This window comes from Vulpes lagopus, chromosome 18 (genome assembly GCF_018345385.1).
Source record: "Vulpes lagopus strain Blue_001 chromosome 18, ASM1834538v1, whole genome shotgun sequence".
NCBI lineage: Eukaryota > Metazoa > Chordata > Mammalia > Carnivora > Canidae > Vulpes > Vulpes lagopus.
The window spans coordinates 28093659-28114488 of NC_054841.1; the positions used below are offsets into that span (position 1 = coordinate 28093659).

General features: G+C 44.3%; 1 protein-coding gene across 5 annotated transcripts in view; it reads left to right on the plus strand.

Moving 5' to 3' along the window:
* Positions 1-8764: 8764 nt before the first annotated feature.
* Positions 8765-20830, plus strand: part of SNPH (syntaphilin) — a 36840-nt gene continuing 24774 nt past the window's right edge. Inside the window, exons 1-2 of one of the 5 annotated variants that reach the window (XM_041733428.1) lie at positions 8765-8871; positions 9130-9235. The gene's annotated coding sequence lies outside the window, so the exon portion shown is untranslated. Of the gene's footprint in view, positions 8872-9129; positions 9236-20830 lie in introns of those variants that run through there. The other 4 variants (XM_041733424.1, XM_041733426.1, XM_041733427.1 and 1 more) reach the window with 4 other exon arrangements.

A 20830-nucleotide genomic window follows, 5' to 3' on the forward strand; every position in this document is an offset into this window, starting at 1 on the left:
AGCTACATTTCAAGTAAAGGTCATTAAAATAAATGTTCTTTTACTTAGTATTTACCAAGCATTTATTTTAAAGATTTTATTTATTCATTCATGAGAGACACAGAGAGAGAGACAGGGGCAGAGACACAGGCAGAGGGAGAAGCAGGCTTCATGCAGGGAGCCCAACGTGGGACTCTGTCCCGGGTCTTCAGGATCACACCCTGGGCTGAAGGTGGCGCTAAACCGCTGAGCCACCCAGGCTGCCCTTTGCTAAGCATTTTTGACATTAAAACCATTGTTTTTCTTTTTTCTTAGTTGAAGGTTGAGTTAGGAAATTTTCATGTAATGCTCTGTGAGCTCTATAATATACTATAAAGTGAAGCCTATAGTACTTTCTTCAATCCCCGTGTATTTGGAATTATGCTGCAAACAAAATTCTAAATGGCCTCTTTAAATGTGTTAATTTATGAGATTGATATGTCAAAATTGCCTTTTTAAAATGTCTTTTATTTTTTGAAAGATACATGATTAAAAGTCGCCCCCCAAAAAATCTTTTATTTTTTATATTAGCATAAAGAAAAACTGACTTTTTCATTTTGGCACACAGTTCTATGAATTTTATCACATGTCTAAGATTCCTGTGCCCACCACTACAATCAGGATAGCAACAATTATATCACCCAAAAAAACTCCCCTGTGTTTTATCCCTTTGTAATCACTCCCTTGCCCATCCTAACTCCTGGCAACCACTCTTTTACATGACTATAGTTTTGTCTTAAAAATGTCGTATAAAAAAAAAAAAAAGAATGTCGTATAGATGGAATCAAATAATATGTCACCTTTTTGAGAACGGCTTCTTTCAATAATATATTGCCTTTGATACTTGTCTAAGTGGTTGCATGTATCAGTGGTTTGATACTATTTATTGCTGAATAGTATTCTGTTGTTTAGATATACCACCGTTTATTCATTCATTTAGCCCCTGGAAGACATTGAAGTTGTTCCCAGTTTTTAACAATTATAAATGGAGCTGCTGTACACATATACTCATGTACAGTTTTGTGTAAGCATAAATTTATTTCTCTAGGGTAAATATCTAGGAGTAAGATTGCTGGGTCACATGGTAAGTGCATGTTTAAGAAATGTTTAAGAATTTCTTGATAAGAAATTATCAAATCATTTTCCAGAGTGGATGTACCTTTTTGTACTCACACTAGCAGTATGAGAGTTACAACTGATGTTTTGTTACTTTTTAGTTTGAGATCATAGTGGGACTCCATGCCCTTTAAAAAAAATAATACAGAGGGCAGCCCGGATGGCTCAGCGGTTTAGCACCACCTTCGGTCCAGGGTATGATCCTGAAGACCCAGGATCGAGTCCCATGTTGGGCTTCCTGCATGGAGCCTGCTTCTCCCTCTGCCTGTGTCTCTGCCCCCCCCCCTCTCTGTGTTTGTCTCTCATTAATAAGTAAATAAAATATTTAAAGAAAAATAATAATAATACAGAAAGATCACCCTTCACCCAGTTGCATAATTATAGTACAATAATTGCATAATTATAGTACAGTATCACGGGAAATTGACATTGATACAGTCTGTTCACCTTACTCATATTTCACCAGTTTTACATGCACTCATTTGTGTGTATTTAGTTCTATGCAGTGTTATTGCATATGTTGCTCCATGTGACTCCCACCCACCAGTCAAGAAACAGAATAGTTTCATCACAAAAAACATTCGTCATACCCTTTTGAAGCCACAGCCACCTGTTTCCATACCCTCCTCATTAGTTTCTGGCAACCACTAATCTGTTCTCCATCTCTATAATTTTATCATTCATACAATTTTGTGGATTAATTTTGTATTCTGTGACCTTGCTAAACTTAAAAACTAGTCCAAGAGTTTGTTTTTTGTAGATTCCTTGGGATTTTCTTTAGGCACTCATGTCACAAAGAAGGACAGTTTCATTTCTTCCTTGTCAGTCTGTTCACAATATGAGGAGGAAAGCATTCATCTTCACCATTCTATATATTAGCTATAGCTGGTTTGTGGGGGAGGAATAATTTTTGTCAGGTTGAGAATATTCCTTTCTATTCTTAGTTTGCTGAGAGTTGGGTTTTGTGTGTGTGTGTGTGTGTGTGTGTGTGTGTGTGTGTGCTAATGGATGTTGAATTTTGTTAAACACCTTTTCTGATTGTTTCATGAGGTTTTTCTTTACACAATTAATATGGTGGATTACACCAATTGATTTTTTAATTTTTAAGCAGTTTTGCATTCCTAGGATAAATTCTACTTGGCTATGATGTATCTCTGGATTCTATTTGCTAATTTATTTTAACAGCTTTATTGAGACATATTTACATACCATAGAATTCACCCCTTTTAAAGTATTTGCTTCATGTTTTCAGTATAGTCACAGTGTTATGCAACTATTACCATTATTTAATTTTAGAACATTTTAATCACTCAAAAAGAAACCCCCTACTTATTATAATCACTCCTCACTCCCATTTCCCCACAACTCCAGGCAACTACTAATGCATTTTTTGACTCTCATATGGTCTTTTGTGTCTGACTTTTTTTCACTTAGCATAACATTTTTAGGGTTTATCCACGTTGTAGAATGTATCTGTATTTTATTCTGTTTAATGGCCAAATTAATATTTCATTATATGGATATACATTTGGTTTATCCATTCGTCAGTTGGTAGACATGTGGTTGTTCCTACTTTTTGACCATTATAATAGAATAATGCTGCTGTGAACATTTGTATTTAAGTTTTTGTGTATGTGTATTTTCATCTTTCTTGGATATATACATAGGACTGGAATTGCTGGGTCATATGGTAACTCTTTTTAACTTTTTGAGGAACTATCAAGCTGTCTTCCAAAGTAGTTGCGCCATTTTACTGTTCTATCAGTAATGTATGAGAGTTCTAATTTCTTTGCATCATTGTCAGTGTTTGTTATTGTCACTTTTTAAAATTATAGCTATTTTAGTACACATAAATAAATAAACACATAAATAAATTATTAATTATACCTATCTTAGTGAATGTGAAATGATAACTCATAGTTTTGATTTGCATTTTTCTAATAATGAATGATGGTGAGTACGTCTTCATATGGATTTTCTAGTATTTTGTTTGGGATTTTGTTTTGTGTGTTCATGATGGATATTGGTTCATAAGGGTAATTTGAATTATCTTATTTTTTTTTTCTGGTTTTGGTATTAGGGTAATACTGGCTTCATAAAATAACTTGGAAAGTGTTTCCACCTCTTTTATTCTGGAAGAGACTTTGTAGAATTAGTGTTATTTCTTTTTTAAATGTTTGGTAGAATTCACACATGAAACTATCTGGATCTGAAGATTTATATTTAGGAAGGTTTTAAACTATGAATTCCATTTTTAAAATAGACATAGGGCTATTCAGTTATCTATTTCATTTTGAGTGACTTTTGGTAGTTTCCAGTTTTCAAGGATTGTCCTATTTCATCTAAACTGATGATTATGTATGTGGAGTTGTTTGGAGTATTCCCTTATTATCCTTTTAACATCTTCAAGGTCCACAGTAGTAACCCCTCTTTCATTCCAGATACTGTTAATCTGTGTCTTCTCTCTTTTTTTCTTTTCAGTCATTCTAGAGATTTATTAATTTTATTGGTCTTTTCAAAGAACCAGCTTTTGGTTTCATTGCTCTTTTTCTTTTTTCAATTTCATTAATTTTTGCTCTGACATTTCCTTCCTTTGGCTTGCTTTGAGTTTGTTTTGCTAAAATGGAAGCTTAATTGATTTGAGACCATTCTTTTCTAATTTAAACTCTTAATGCTATGTATTCCCCTTCAAGTACTGCTTTAGCTGCACTGCATACATTTTGATACATTATATTTTCACTTTTGTTTAGTTCAAAATATTTTCTAATTTCTTTTGAGACTTCTTTTTGACCTGTAGATTATTTAGAAGGATACTGTTTAATTTCCAAAGGAGATTTTCCTGTTATCTTTCTAGAGTTCATTTCTGGTCTTAGTCCAGAGAACATATTTTAAATGAATCTGATTCTTTGAATTTGTTAAGACCCAGTATAGGGTCTGTCTTGGTGGATGTTCCATGGCACTTGAAAAGAATATATTCTGCAGTTGTTGAATGAAGTGTTCTATAAATGTTGATTGGACCTAGTTGATTGACAGTGCTCTTCACTTTTCCTTATCCTTGCTTATTTTCTGTCTACTCATTCTAATGATTACTGAGAAAAGAGTATTCATCTCTGCAGCTGTAATCATGAATCTGTATATTTCTCCTTTTAGTTCTGACAGCTTTTGCTTCATGTATTTTGAAGTTCTTTTATTAGGTGCATGCACGTTAATAATTATGCCTTCCTGGTAAGTGACCTTTTTATTTTTGTATAATAATTCTCTTTATCCCTGGTAATTTTCTTTGCTCTGAAAGTCTACTTTTTCTCATCTTAAGCCATTCCAGGTTTCTCTTGATTAGTGATCACATGGCATGTGTGTGTATATATATATATATATTTTTGGTATGTATATATCTAACTTTTAATCTACCTATATAATTATATTTAAAGTGAGTTTTTTATAGGGATGCCTGGGAAGCTCAGCGGTTGAGCATCTGCCTTTGGCTCAGGGCATGACCCCAGGGTCTGGGGATCAAGTCCTGCATTGGGCTTCCTGTGGGGGGTCTGCTTCTCCCTCTGCCTGTGTCTCTGCCTCTCTCTGTGTGTCTCTCATGAATAAATAAAATCTTTTTTAAAAAGTGATATTTTTATAGACAGCATCTATTTAAGTCATTTTTTATTCATTCTGATCATCTCTTGTAATTGGTGTATCTAAACCATTTTTTTTAAAGATTTCATTTATTTGAGAGAGAGAGAGAGAGAACGAGAGAGCATGAGCCAGGGGCAGAGGCAAAGGGAGAAGCAGACACCTCTGGGCTCCAGGATCATGACCCAAACCCAAGGTAGACACACCTAAGCAGCTGCCACCCAGGTGCCCCTCAACCATTTATTTTTAATGTAATATTTGATATGTTTGGATATAGATCTACTATTTTATTATTTGTTTACTGTTCTCCCTATTTTTCATTTCTATGTTCCTCCTTTCTTGCCTTGTTTTGGAATATTTGAACATATTTTAGAATTCCATTTTAATTTACCTGGTTTTTTTTTCACTACATCTTTTGTTAGAGATATTTTTTAAGGATCTCTAAGAACTACAATATATATACTTAGCTTTTCACACCCTACTTAGAATTGATATTTTATTACTTTAAGTGGAGGGTAGAAACCTTGCATCATAAAAGTTCCTTTACACTCACTTCCTTATAATGCAATTGTCTTACCTACATATATTGAAACCCCACCAGACTGTGTTAGGATTTCTGCTTTCAACTGTCAAACTTATTGAAACTTCTTCAAAGAATTCAAGAGGAGAAAAATAGTCTATAAAATTTACCCAGATATTTACCATTTTTATTGTTCTTTTCTTCCTTATATTCCACGTTTCCTTCTAATATCATTTCCCTTCTATCTGAAGAATTTTCTTCAGCAGTTCCTTCAGAGCAGGTCTGCTGACAATAATTCTTTTAGTTTTCTTTAGTTTGAGAGTGTCTTTATATCACCTTTATTCCTGAAGGATAATTTTGCTGGATATGGTTGACTGATCTTTTCTTTCAGCAATTTAAAAATTTTGTCCCATTTTTTTCTTGCCATCTGTGGTTTTGTTTATTCATGAGAGACAGAGAGAGAGAGAGAGAGAGAGAGAGAGAGAGGCAGAGACATAGGCAGAGGAAGAAGCAGGCTCCCTGTGGGGGACTCAATCCCAGATCCTGGGATCATGACCTGGGCCAAAGGCAGGTGCCCTGCCATCTGTAGTTTTGGTTGAGGAATCCAGTTATTCAAATCATTTTTCCTGTATAATTAATATATCATTTTTCTCTGATTCCTTTCAGGATTTTTTTCCTTATGTTTTTAAAAGTAACTGAAAATATATGATGATGATGATGATGATGATGATGATGATGATGATGATGTTTCTCCTCTTTGGGACTCACCAGGAAGCTGGAGTGTGGAGTTTTATTTACTCTTCTGTTTTGTTAGCTTCTTCCCACAATTGCACCTGCATCTGGAGCCAAATGGTGGGAGGACAGAAGGAGACAAAAAACATTAGAGGTTCACCCTCTCTCAGAACCACAGTTACTTTGATTGGAGAAGTCTTTCCTCCCTCAGTTGGAGACACATGAGTCCCTGTTGTCCTAGCCTCCACTGCAGTATTGCCTGAGGGCTGGGTTGTGAGACCTTGGAGAAAAGATTAAAAAAGAAAAGAAAAATTATTTTCCCCCCCACTCACACTGAGCATAAAGGGTCTCCTTTCCTGACCCTCAGGTCAGAACTAGAGAGCTGCTTTGAGAGCTCTCTCTGTGTTGATCCCCCGATTCCAGATTTGGGCTGCCTTGAGACTAGGCCAGGAGATACCAGAGGAAACAAAAATCGTATATTTGCTAGTTTACTAGGCCAGAAAATTCTGGTCTTCTTCCCTAGTTTGCCTGTTAGTATTTTCTCTTCAGACTCCTCATGTAGCCGCTACTTGTTCAGATTTTCTTGCTGCATTCGGTGGGAGGAGTGTTTACCCAGAATTGGAACCAAAATTGTCTTTGAAACTAAGCAAATTTAAGTATCTCCCAATTAGTACAAAACAAAACTACTGATTTCTTTAGAATAATCTGATTTATGCTTAAAATCCTCGTTTGTTGTAATTTACATCATAACTAAATACTGGCTCTCTTCATCGTATGCTTTATGATGCTGAAGAGAGAATTCTTTCCAAGCTAACACCATCCCAGATGGAAGTAATATGGGTGGAGGTGCTCTCTCTTGATTGGGGGAAGTTCCTTGTTGGGATTTCTGGGAAATGTAGTCTTCTGAGCATCAAGCCAAAAACACACACACACACACACACACACACACACACAACAACAACAACAACAACAACAACAACAAAACCAAAATTATGGTACAGACAAAATTTTTAAAAAAAATTTTAAATGAGGATCTTAGAAATTACCTCCTGATAAGAAAACTAATTGCATGGCTTCCTTTGGTTTTGCTTCAAATGCAAAGAAATCACTTACATAATTTAAGTGGGCCTTAGGGCAGATAGAGCATCTTATCAATTAACTTGCTAATACAGCATTAATTTTTTTAGACAGCAGACCTTATTTCACATGGCTTTTTCAACTACAATTTCCTATTCCTGCTACAGTTGTCCTGCCACGTTTTTCCACAAAGCATAATGTAATGATGGCTATCTGATAAAAAAAAATTCAATTTAATAGAATAGTGGGGAAAACAACCAACACTAAAAATATTTATAGGCATAACTTTCAAATTATAGGCATTGTTACAGAGTGGTAGATTTACCACAAATTCCAGCCACAGGAAAAGATTTAACTTTGAAAAGGAACAGTAAATATAAAGTGTTTTTTTCCCCCTGTACTTTATAAGTACTATTCCTCACCAGGCTAGTACTTCAGAGTCATGATATAAACTTGGTAAAATCACTTTACAAATTCTTCTCCCTCAGTTTAGGTGGAGGATATAAGGTACCAGGTTCAGTCTCTCCAAAAGTAGACAGAGACCTAAGGACGTAAGAGCTTTGATGACCAGGATGGCATCTGGCCTTGTGTTCTTATGGAAGACTGGCACAATGTATGCTTGCTCTCTCATTCACTTAGTCAGTAGTTACTGAGCACCTGATATGTGTCAGGCACTACTCTAGGTACTGGAAATATAGCAGATAGAGTACATTCTAGTAGGGGTGACAATGACGGACAAACAAGTAGTATATATACAATATGTCAACTAGAAATACAGCAAAACTAGGGTCAAGGGAGTAGGGGAAGAAGAAATTACTGTGTTATGTAGGGTGGTCAAGGAAGGCCTCCCTGAGACAGTGACATTTGAGCAGAGATCTGAAAAAGTGAGAGATGGTTTTGAGGCAAAGGAATAACTAATCAGAAGGGCTGCTGCAAAAAGAGGGAGCCCCCTCTGTTGCACCCCGCTTCTCACATACGGAGCAGATAAGAAACAGGTCCAGAGAGCTAGTTAACTTACCTAAAGCTACATGGCTAGAAGTGGAAGGGATAGGCAGAGAAGCCACTTTTCTGGACTCTTTGTTCTTGTTTCCCCTGCATTAGCAGATGGAAAACAGAGGGAACAGGTGTATAAAGAACATTTAATTTAGGTTGTGATTATCTCTCCGTGTTTTCAAAGATTCGCCATCTTAATACTTCAAAGACAAACATTTTCGTTTTCAGTTATTTCAGATTCTTGCCATCCTTTTTCTTCGTAATGCAGATGCTATTCACATTAAATAAGTAACCCTGGTACTCAGAAGTGAAAAATGTTCCTAATGGAATTCAGATGATGTTAGTATTTAACAAAAGCCGGCGGTGTGCCAGGAAGTGAGATTGGTATCATCAACCCATGTTACAGATGAGAAAGCTGAGGCCCAGGGAGGTCAAAGGACTTGTTCAGGATCCCACAGTCTGTCAGTGGACAATGCCCTTCCCTCCATCAGCTGCTGCCCAGCTCTAAGCACAGGCGGGCATGTAGGTGCGAGAGGACCCCACCCCGTGCTTGCTGGGCTCCCGCGCCCTCTGGAGCAAGATGCCAACTATCTCTTTAAGAAGGAGAGTGAAGACGGGCCGCTTACGCAGCTGCCAGCGAGCCGCCCACTGGCTGGTCCCTTCCATCCACCTCATCCTCCCGTCCCCTCCCTCCCGGCAGCCCCAGCCCCGGCGAGCCGCCTCCAGCAGGGGCTCCGGAGAGCAGGTCGGCGGCCTGGGCAGGGCAGCCGAAGCCATGGAAGCCTCCGCAGGTGATGACGGGGACCCCCGGGGACCTCCGGCCCCGCCACCCAGCTGCACCCGCCGCAGTCGCGAGTGGCGGGTGCGGGTGGGGGGAGGGGAGGCGCGGGCCGCGCCGGGGAGCTGACGGACCCAGCGCCCAGCAGGCAGCCTGCCCCCGGGCTTTCTGGCTGCGGCGACCCAGCTGTCAGCTGCTGGGGGCTCGGCCGCCCGGCGTCCCCGCCCGCGTTCACCAGCCCCGGTCTGTGTGTGTTCCCCCACCGCCGCAGGTTGCTGATCCGGGCCAGACAGCTGCAGCCGCGACTGCAGAGGCGCTGCGCCAAGCGGGGCCGGAGCGGTGCGAGCCGGCAGGCTGCGGAGCGCCGGGGGACACAGGTGAGGAGGCCGCGGCCGAGCCCGCAGGGGGCCCCGCGCGGCAACCAGCCGGCGGGCGGGCTGACGGGCGGGGGGCGCTGGCGACCGCCCGCTGCGGTGGAATCCCCGCGAGGGCACCGGCCCAGGAGGGGTTAACTGTGACTCATTCTCACCCTCCCTTCATTCCCCCCCACCCCGCCCCCAAACCGTGAAAATCACTAATTACAGGATGCTGATTGCTGCAGGGAAGATGCTCAAGGTGGGCGATTGGGAGAGGTTTAGGGACCACCCCGTTCCTAAATGCCTTCCTCTTCCCGCATTTGGCAAATATTGGAGCCTCTTTCGTTTTCTGAGGAGGAGTAAGGGTACCTAGGGGTGGGAGAGGGGTGGAACCCCACACCCAACCCAAGGTCAAATGCCAGTGACTGCTTCTTTACCACATTTCCCCCTGAGAAGCATCAGGGCCCTACAGTAGATCTGGAAAATATGCCACGACCCCTGCAGTGAAAGACCCGAGCCTCCATCCCTTGGACCTTCCATGGGATAAGATGCTTCCTCCCTCGGCTCCCCAGCAGAGCACCTACTTAGCCCGGGGAGCCCCATATTCCCTTCCTCCACCCTGCAGGCTGAGGAGAGGCCTGGCTGCACAGCTGCCCATTTCCTCTGCCCTCCCTGCCCATCTGGTGGTGTGGGGTGGGCTGGAGGAGCTTATCAGGGAAGGGTGATCTCTGCAGGCAGAGTGGTGTATGCAAAGTGCCAGGGATTAGGGTTCTAGTCTCTTAGCTTGCTAGTAGGCCACCAGTAGCCATCTTAAAATCCTTTAGGCGTGGGTGTCTGTCTGTTCATCCGTTAAATGCAGGAGTTGGATTCGGTGGTCTGTAGAGTTGTGATATGCCACTCACGCAGCACTTTTCATGTCAGGGAGACCCCTCTACTAAAGCAACCCAGAATTTAAACTTGGGTTTATGAAATAATTGGGGTTTCCTCAGTTGGTCTCTTTCAACTCTGGACTCCTCTAGTGAAACATGACCTTGTGAGTCTCATGGAACAGGAGGCATCAGACAGTCCTGTAGTGACATCCTTACGCCGTCACTGGGGTGACCTTCGTGGGGTTGCTTCCCATCCCCAAGCTTCAATTTCCTCATCTGTAAATCTGGGAAGAGGCAGGCATGCCTCAGGGGATTGAGTGATGATTAAATGAGATCTATAGGGAAGCACCTTAAAACAGTGCCTGTGCCCAATACATGGTAGGTGTTCAGGGACGCAGGACTTGAGAGAGAGACTGGGGGAAGAGAGGAAGAGTGGCTGCTTTTAGCCTCTTCTCCCCCCCACCCCCACCCCACCAATCTCTTCCATGTCCCTGCGGATGGCATCCCTGCCAGGGGATAATGAATGCTGGAGTGTGTTGGGCTGAGGGCCTAGGAAGCAACCAGGAGGTACAAACGTTTCCACTGCTAGGAGTGTGACATCATTCTAGCGAATTATGGTCCCAAGGAGGCATGTGTAGCCCAGCACTGGGTTTGGAAAATCTTGGCATCTGAGGGCAAAATCTCTAAGGGAAGAGAAGCATCGAAATCTTGTGTACTGGCAGGGATCAGGGGCCAAGGCCTCCTGATCCTGTATGGGGCCTCCTGCTGCTCCCCTGCCCTCCCTGGAATCTCCCACTAGAATCTCCCTGAGACAGGGAATCAAGTGTTTGATGTCTGTATCTTCTATTCTTTATCTTCCCCCTGCTGTTCTTTCAGCCTAGCACTCACCATTTCTTCCTCCAATGTATTCCACAGATACACTCTGTCTCCTGACAGCATGATAAAGAAGGCTCCCAATAGGCTTGGGCAGGGCATTTTGCTGCTGCATCATTTGGGCCAAATGGAGTTATGTCCCCACCTCCCCTAAATCCCCATTAGATTGTGAGCAACTCCTTGTGGAGACCTGGTCTTTTTCCTCTGTCTCCAACCCCTAGCCTGTGGCTAGGCACAAAGTAGGTGTTCAGTAAGTGTTGAATACGTTTGAAGAAATTATGCCCCTAAGCTAACTAGGTTAGGGTGAAACTTCAGGAATGTGTTGACAGTTGTAGGAAAAGCACTGTTGAGCACAGGGCACTATACAGGTTGCTGGTTGCCATTAATCACTATTACTAAAAGTGTTATTAGTGCTGTTGCCAGTAGCCAGCAGTTGGTTTACCTTCTTTGCAAGACAGGCTGGAAGGGGCTCAGTGCCCCTGGGAGAAGGCTGACATTGACAAGCAGATGGTGCTGACTGGTTTAAGATGAACGTGAAAGGAAAAGGATTGGGAAGAACATAATTCCAGCCCCTTGCCGTGCTTGGGGGTGTTCAGGTGGGGGTGGGGGGATGAGGAGAATCAAGTGGGCCAAAGTGAACAGGCAGCAGAAAATCTGGAGACCCAGGCCCCAGGTCTCACTCTACCCCCACCCCATTGTGTGACCTTGGGCCCGTCATGGCCTCTGGGTCCCCACCCATAAGATGACAGGACTGGACTACTTGATCCCTAAGGCCCCCTTCTGGTTCTGACATTTTGTCAAATAAAAATGGGACAGGTATTATTACTCTTAGTATCATCTGTGGAATACCAGGCCATTACCTACCTCAGGTGATCCTCATAACAAATTATACCTATTTGAAAGATGAGGAGTGCAATGCTGAGAGAGATTGACTTGCCTGCAGTTGCACAGCAAGGAAGGGCAGCATGTTATCTGATAGCAAGTCTGTCTGACCCAGAACAGCATGCTCTTCCAAAGGTTTCACTCCCCCTCACCCCAACATACCTCACTGTCATCACTGTGAATTGTGTGTACTCTTCTGCACATGCTTCGGGGTTAGAAGAAGGGAAAGCAGTGAAGGGTTCATGACCAGAGATCAGGCATTTCTCCAAAGTGATGACTGCAGGGGACTTGCTGGGTTGAAGAGTGTGTAAGTCAGGGCTGTGAAGGGTTCCTTTCGCTGTGAGCCCTGCTTTGCCAATGGGTGGTGGGGGCCCTTTCACTACTGACCCTGAACGACAGTCATGACAGACACGCACTTTATGTGCTCTCTATTTGCTGTGCTCTGTTTTATTTATTCCTGAGACAATCATGTTATGACTTTTACCCATTTCACAAGAGAGAAAGCCAGGGCAGAGAGTTACACAGCTAATGTGTTACAAGCTGAGAAGATTTAGCTGGAAGCCCGCTGTGCTGGGAGTCAACAGGGTTACTTCTAGCCTGAGCTGTCTTGTTAACTGAGTAACTTTAGGTAAGCCAGTTTCCCTCTGAAAGTTGGCATTTCCATCCTGCAGATAAACTGGGTGCATCTACTGGCGTTAAGAGACCTAGTGTCACTTTGTCCCAGAATAGGGGGAAGGAATTCCTTGTCTAGCCAAATGTTGATTAGCATTTGTTTATTATTTCTCAGTCAGGCCCTGGGTTAAGTGCATGGGGATACAGGAAAGAGTAAGAGGTGATCCCTCGTTTTAAAAAACTAATGTCTAAGCAGGAGACAAACATCTAAACATGTAGGTATGACAAACCATCCAGGAGCTGTGATGCATACTGATGACAGTGTGTAATGGCGGGTCAGAGAGGAGAGATGATCTTTCCTACTCAGTGGGCCAGGAAGGCTTTAGAGAGATGACGCCATTGTCATGTCCTTGTTTTCTGAATTGAGTTTATGAATCACCGTCATCATCATCATCCACCCAGCTTAGGACATTTCCAAACTGTTCTAAAGATTTGTTGGCTTTCAACCCCAGCAACACAAAAAGTAGTCACAGAGTCTGAGGGACCGTTCAAGCTCACTCTGGCACAGCTCTAATGGAATAATCCATTTGTCCCAGGCGGATGAGAACCTTTCCTGTCTTTAGAGGCTTCTAGAGGCAAGACTCTGAAATTCCTCTTGGAAAGCCTATCTAGTGCCAGATAACCAAGCCAACAGGCTTGGGGAATTCTTCATCTCTATTCTCAGCATCCCACCTGTCTGGAGCACCTGCTATCTGGAGAGGTGAAAGCATTTACCCAAGATTACTCAGTAAGGCTGAGATCATAACTGGCCTAATTGGAATTGTATTCCTGAGACATATGGGGTCTTTCTGCATCCAGGTCACCAGAGGCTGGAGGGCCATTTCTTCACTTGATGGGCAGTTCACACTGAGTGAAGATTTGATGCAGGTAATATGCAGCCAGAGCAGAGGGCCCATAGAGAAGAGGAGGCCTGTGTTCTCCAGGCTGCTCTGCCCCTCCTAATGGACAGACATTCATGCAGCATTTGTCACGTGCTCAGCACTGTCCTCTAAATCGAGGTACTGAGCCAACCAGACAGGAGAGTCTGGGAAGCAGCCTGGCAAAGTGGAAAAGGCCAGCACCCAGGCATCAGGAGACTTGGGTCCTCATCTCAGCCCTGGTCTGCCCTCAACTCCCTATGTGGCCTGAGGCTATGCCCTTGGCTTAGCCACAAACAAACTGACAGGCAGAGGCAGGGGTCTCTAAGGGCCCTTCAAGTGCTGACTGGCCGACTCTTTCTTAAGTTCTATGAGCTCTCTGGGGGCTGTGCAAGTGTGTAGGATACACATAACTGTAACTTGAGGAGGAATGGAATGAGAGAAATATGACAAGAGGGAACAAACAAATGTGGGTTTGCTGGAGGGAGGGGGCTTGGGGAACACTCAGTTCAAAAGCCACCTCTTCAAAGGTAAGATGAGGTGCAGACAAAAGTGGTTTATGGCTTTGTTTTGTTTTGTTTTTGAACCAGGAGAAATAGCAAAAGCATACTGTTATTCTGGGGCTAAGAGGCTACATATCAGAGCAGTGGTTCTCGGACTTAGATTTCAAAGATCGGTACATTTAGGAATCTATCCTAGGTTTGCCAACTTTTTATTTTGACAGATAAGGACATTCAAATGACACTTAAACAGACTTTTGTTTACTATCACTGCCATACAGTGAGAGAAAGAGCATTTTAGCACCTATATCCCCAAAGCAAGAATATCAGAAAAAAGGTACTTTTTCAAATTAAATGCATTTTGCTTTATTAAAAGCCCTACTGTCCATGTTTTGCTCTCTTTGTCACAGACCAATGTTCTTGCATTTGGCTCTGGAGTCACATTGCTCTGTCTCCTATTCTGTAAAATGGGGACATGATGCTATCTACCTCATAAAGTCATTGGAAGTCTATATGTCAGAATAAAACATGTAAAGCAAGGGACCTCAAACTCAGTTGTCTACAGTGGCAAAACAGGTCAGGTGGCTGTTTAAGGAATGTAACACACTTGAAGGTGCTCACTGGAAAGAGGCACGCTGCCATGCAAGAGTGCAGGTCAGTGTGTTTGCAGATCTTCCGATTTATAAGACAGAAATGGGATGTTTGTGACATCTCTTGCTTCCAAAATGTGGCCAACTAGGCAACTTTTTTAAGTACACATATTAAAATGCATCTGTGGCAGGCCATCCGTCTGTGTCCTCTCATGTACAGTTCTAGATGCCAGGCACGTGGTGCTTAGTAGTTGCCGGGTAAGAACATTGGCAGAGAAGGGCAACAAGGCCAGAATGGCAGGCCTGGGCTGGGGCATCTGTTGTCTGTAAGGCCATGTTACTTTGGCACTTTGTGATCCCTGTTTCAGGGCCCACGGTTCCAAAGGTCCGCCCTGTGCCCCTTTCAGCAGCACCAACAGGATCAGATCTCCAGGGACTGAGCCTCCAGACCCCTCACTGCCCCCTTGAAGCTGGTGCTGGCCGGGCCTCCCCACCACAGGGGCTCTGGAAGCTGGGTTCAGCAGCCTCAGAAGCGGGGACTTGGCTGACACCTGTAAGGCCTGGCATAGAAGCCACCCTCGGGAGATGGGCGTGAGGAGAGGCTTCTGGCAGCATCTCAGTGCAGGGGGGATGTGGGGGCAGGTCCCGTTCTCTGGAGGTCATGCTGGCCTGCCTCTGAGGTCTGCTGCTCTCTGCTGAGCTTGTGCTGAGGCCCAGACTGGGAGCGTACTCTCCACATACAGATCTGCCACACGGCCACTGCAGAGGGAAAGGTGGCATCTGCATGGGGAGGGAGCCTTGAGAAGAGAAGGACCTCAGAGAAGGTGTGAAGGGAACCTGGCTGGGGTGTTGGAGACCTGTGGCTTGGTGTTCAGGCTGAATTCTAAGGCAGCTGCATCACTGCTGACAGAATGGACTTCCTAGGGCCGGCACTCTGTGTGGTTCATCTCCAAAGCCCCGGGGCCAGCTCAAGCCACACATGCAGGGAGGACTCTGGAAAAGTAATGAGCAGATGACAGGTAGCTTGGTGTCCCTTTTATATGGAATCCTGGGTTGAGAGACTCTTAGAGGCCAGGTGACAGTTTCATACTCTACGTGTGTGCGTCCGTGTGTGTGCCTGGCTTCCTGAGGAAGACTCCTGCTTGCTGGGGTTGCTTCTCCTCTTCTCCCCACCTCTTCTCCTCTTTTTCCTTCTTCCAGTTTTATTGAATTGTAGCAAATAGGCAATAAGCTGCACATATTTACAGTGTACAATTTTGTATGTTTTGGCTGTGTAATCATCACCACAATTAAGATATGAACAAATCCATCATCCCCCAAAATTTCCTCCTGCCCCTTTGTAATTCCTCCCTCTGGCACCCCCCCCCCATCCCCAGGCAGCCACTGATGTGCTTTCTATCGCTATCGATGACTTCGCATTTTCTAGAATTTTATATAAATAGAATCATACAGTGTGTGCTTTTCTTCGTTCTTTTTTGGGGTGTCTGGCTTCTTTCAGCATAATTATTTTGGGATTCATATTGTTCCATATTTCAATATCTTCCTTTTTATTGCTGAGTAGTATTCCATTGTATGAAAAAGAAAAGATGTGGTTAGTTTATCCCTTCATCTGCTGATGGACAATTGGGTTTTATCCAGTTTTTTTGCAATTACAAAGCTGCTGTAAATATATGGGTATAAATCTTTGTTTGGATAATACTTCCCTATGCTGTTGAGTGAATACCTAGGAGTGAAGTAGAAAGGCTGGGTCACTTGGCAAATATGTATTTAAATATTGAAGAAACTTCCCAAGTGCCTCCAGAGTGGTTGAACCATTTTACAATCCCATCATCAGTATATGAAAGTTCTATTCATTCCACATCCTCACCAGCACTTGGTATGGTCAGTCTTCTAAACTCTAACCATTCTAATCCATGTGCAGTGGTATCTCCTTAAGGCTTTAACTTGCATTTTCCTAATGACACATTATGTTGAACAACTCTTTGTTTGCTTATTTACCATCCATATATCTTCTTTGGTGAAGTTTCTGTTTAAACGTTTAGCCCACTTTTAATATTTAATCATTTGGTTCCCGGTATTCTTCTTATGGAGTCATAAGAGTTCTTCATACATTCTGGATGCAAGTTTTTTGTCAAATATGTATTTTGCAAGTATTTTCTTCTAACTTGGATCTTGCCCTAGAGGGCCCAGTGAGAGTTACAGACTGAGTGTGTGCATGCACATGTGGGAATGAGAGGGGTGGGGAGGGAGAGAGAGAGAAAGAGAAAAGGGAGAGGGAGAGGGAGGGAGAGGGAGACAGGAAGAGGGTGAGAGAGAGGGAGAGAGATAAAGATAGGCTCCGAGGGAGACTGGCTTCCTGAGGGACCCCTGCTTCTGAATTCATGCCTTCTCTGCCACATGCAGAATACAGAAGGACAGATCCTACAGGTTCTTAAAGGCCACACATCTCAACAGCTTCTCAGTCCTGAGATCCCGTGGGGTGTGGTGTCAGAGTCCACACAGACCTCTGATCTGGAGGGGAAGAGGGCCCATGGTGGGATACCTTGATGCCTTTTGTTCTTTGACCCTAGGCGAGTCAGGTGAGCTTTCTGAGCCACCCTCACCTGGTCTGTAAGATGGGCACAGTCAGTAGTGAGAGGCCAGTAGAGCTCTCCAGCTGGCTGTCCCAACTCCAAGGATGTGGAGTAGATGTTGGCACTCTCTATTGCCATCAAAAGGCCTTTGGGAGGCAGGGGAGGAGTAGCCGTATGTTCATTGAGAAGGTTTGTTGGGCTCCATGCTGGGCCAGGTTTGGGGATGTGTGGACTAGAGCAGTGCTGGGCGATCTTTTCTGCTTTTCTCTGGACTGGGTGGTGCCTGCTTGAAGACAACATCACCTCTTCTGCCAAAGCCCTCTGACCACTTGCTGGCAGCACACATTCTGCTTATGCCGGCTCCTCTGTGTGTGTGTGTGTGTGTGTGTGTAGACTTAGAAACCCTCAAAAGATGGAAGATTGTGGTCCACAGGTGAGCACGTGTGCAAACAGCCTGTGTCCCGTTGGCGTAAGAGGTATTCTGAAGGGAGCATGTGCAAGAGGCCTCCCAAGAGGGAGTATGAACTCCATCTCCTGTGAAGCTACACATCCGTACTCAAACTGAGCTTGGAAGACAAGGAGGAGGAGAGCTTGGAAGGGCTTTCTGGGCAGAGGGTATCACATCAGCAAAAAGTATGAATCCACAGGGTGAGCTCAGTGGAGATGGTTGGGAAGACGATATGATGGGAAACAGACTGCAAGGAAGAAAGCAGGGTTAGCACAACCACTCCATCAGGCCGGGGGGTGTTATCTCCATTTTACAGATGGAGAGACTGAGGTACCAAGAGGTCAAAGGAGCTGTGCCCTGAGGCTCATGAGTCAGTGGCAGAGCTGAGTGTCCCAGCTCTTGACATTGTGCCAGGCTGTGTTCCAGGAGAGGTGGATGGTCAGGCCCTCTCAGGGCTGCTTTCCCAGTACCTGAATTGAGCTCGTGGGGTTCCCAGGGCTTCCAGATCATTCTGTTTGGCTGCCTGACTTCTGTCAGCAGGTGTCTGCTAGGCCCTGATTCGGAATCCACTGTGTCCCCAGCCCCTATGGAGACCTGAGCCGCTGCAGGCATGATGCCCACTCCTCTTTGGTCCCTTGCTGTTGCTCCCAGCACGAAGCCAGCACTGCTGAGGCCCCTCTGCAAGCTCGTGTGGATCATGGTTGGGGATACACCACCCCTGCCCCACACTAGGCTTCTGTGACTAAGGGGGAGGCTGAACACTGGGCGGGCAGTGAGTAGCATCCACCACCCCTAACCTACCCAGATGCCTGGGCACTGCCGCATTTCTCCCTGTGCCCTCGTTCCCTACTGCCCCTCTCTTCTGGGCTCTGAGGAGCCTCCATCCTCAGTTTCTCTGGAAGCCATCTTTGCTTCTCTCACTCCCTCTCCTCTGCTCCTCTAGGGTCTCTTGGTACCCCCACCCATCTCTTTCCAGCCCATCCCCAGCACAGCTGGTAGAGCACTAGATAAACCTGACTTTGTCATTCCTCTGCTCAAAACTCATAGGTGCAAAAGGCCCTCCCCATCCCATGTGTAGCTTCCCTCTCTACTCTCCTGTGCCCCTACCCCTGGAGCTCTCCTCCTTCTCCACCTCCATAATGCTGGCCCTGCCCCTACATTTGGAATGCTCCTCCATGGGCAGCTCTGCACTCATCTTTCAGAGCCCTGCTCACGGATACCTCCGTGAGCTCTGTAGAGAGACTCACTCCTTCCTCTATTAGGGAAGACCCAGCACCCAGTAGAGGCTTAGTGAATATTGACTGAAGCAGCCCTGCCAGAGCTGCCACACAGGTAAGAAGTGCTGTCATTAGGAGAGAGGAGAGGCTGTAGGCCACTCTAGAGCTAAATCTCTCCAGGAGATCCCCCCTCCTTGCCATGTGGAGGTGAAGATACTTGTCCCAAAGCTAAAGACACTCGGAAAGATCATCCCCGATAATTCCTGTGTTTGAGCTTGAACTTTTTGCCTTTTAGGAGGGAGAGCTAAGTGCCAATAGTTTTGTCAAATGGGAAACACAGCTCATGTGCATATGTTATGGGTGAGAGAATCATCTGGTAACTCAACCCTTTAGGAAAACAGTTTGGCAGCATCTTGGTTGACGCTATAAACCCACCACTGGGGATCTATCCTGAGGCAGTAGTTCTCAGTACAGAAAAATAGTTATGCACAAAGGTCTGTATCATAGCTTTTTTTTGTTAGTGAGGAAGTCTAAATATTCAAAAGGGGAGGAAGTTACCTTAACCATGGTGGATCCATGAAATGGAAAATTATGCAGCCCACAAAATACTTTATAGAGGTGCCTGGCTGGCTCAGTCAGTGGAGTGTGCAACTCTTCATTTTAGGATTATAAGTTTGAACCCCACATTGGATGTAGAGATTACTTTAAAAAATAAAATCTCGGGGCACCTGGGTGGCTCAGTCAGTTAAGCATTTGCCTTCGGCTCAGGTCATGATCCCAGGGTCCTGGGATCCAGCCCCACTTCATGTTGGGCTCTTTGCTCAGTAGGGAATCTGCTTCTCCCTCTCCCTCTGCCTGTCACTCCCCCTGCTTGTGCTCTCTCTCTTTCTGTGTCAAAATCTTAAAAAAAAAAAAAAAAACTTAGAAAAAATTTTTTTATAAAGAATATGCCATGGCACAGACACTTCTTAAGCTATGTTAAATTTTTAAAAGCTATAAAGGTGCATATATACGATGGTTATAACTATGTAAAAAAAATTTTCTGTGCTTAGAAAAAGACTGGAGGAAGTAGCAATGAAATTAATCAGTGGTTTATCTTTAAGTAGCAAAACTGGAGGTTTTTTTTTTTGGAGGTTTTTTTTTAAGTGTGCTACTTTTCTAACTATAATAAATACCTTCACAAATATAACTATATTTAATCTTTTAAAATTATCTAGTGGGAACTAAGGCAGTCCCTTTGAATTCCTTGAACTTCTTGGAATGAATCATTCACTTGTCTCTAGGCTCTTGGTTTATAAAATAAGGGGAAGAAACTAGTGTTCACTGGGCAGTGTGTGCCAGGCTCTTCACACACATTATCTCACTAAATCTTCCCAACTGATATCCCTTTTTGCAGGTGAGGAAGCTAACGCTCATAGTGGATCTTCTGCTAAGAACTAGGTTTTGCCCCAGGATAAAGCAATCCAGGGGCCCCTTATGATTATGAAGATCTTTGCCTTCAAGGCAGGGGTGGGGGATGTAGGAGGGTGGGACAGGGACAGGTTAGAGGGACACCCGAGAGCACTGTGTCAACAGAGCCTGTGCAAGAGCTTATCTTACGGGGTGGGGAAGGTCAGCTCGCCAGCAGGTGGGAAGAGGAGCACGTTCTGCCAACTACCGCCAGAGCAGGTGTGCTCTGCTTTAGCTCTTGGGCCCCAGCAGCTTTTTGCTGAACAGGATCCCCCCTCAACCCATGTATCCATTCTGCGTCCCCAGTCTCCTTGTGCATCTGAGTGCCCCGGATTCAGAGCTGCAAGTCTAGGGTTCGAGTCGCGGCTCCACCACTGATTTACCTGGGGCTTCAGGCAAGTACCACCCACCTCCAACTTACTTGTAAGTAAGATTGCACTAGATTATAGGTTCCAAACTCCAGTGTTAGGCAGCTAACAAGCAAAACAGCCCAGGTATAAGAACAAGAGTGCTGATAAGAACATTAGCAAACAAGAGCTGCCTCCCAGCCTCAGCTGGTCAGTGCCATGCAGGAATGCAGATGCAGAGAGGCAAGATCTTTCAGGTTGTTTAAGACAAGCCAGAAATCTGGATTTTTAAAATAAAAAATGTCTCGATTTATTAATGTTGACTTAGATTAACATACA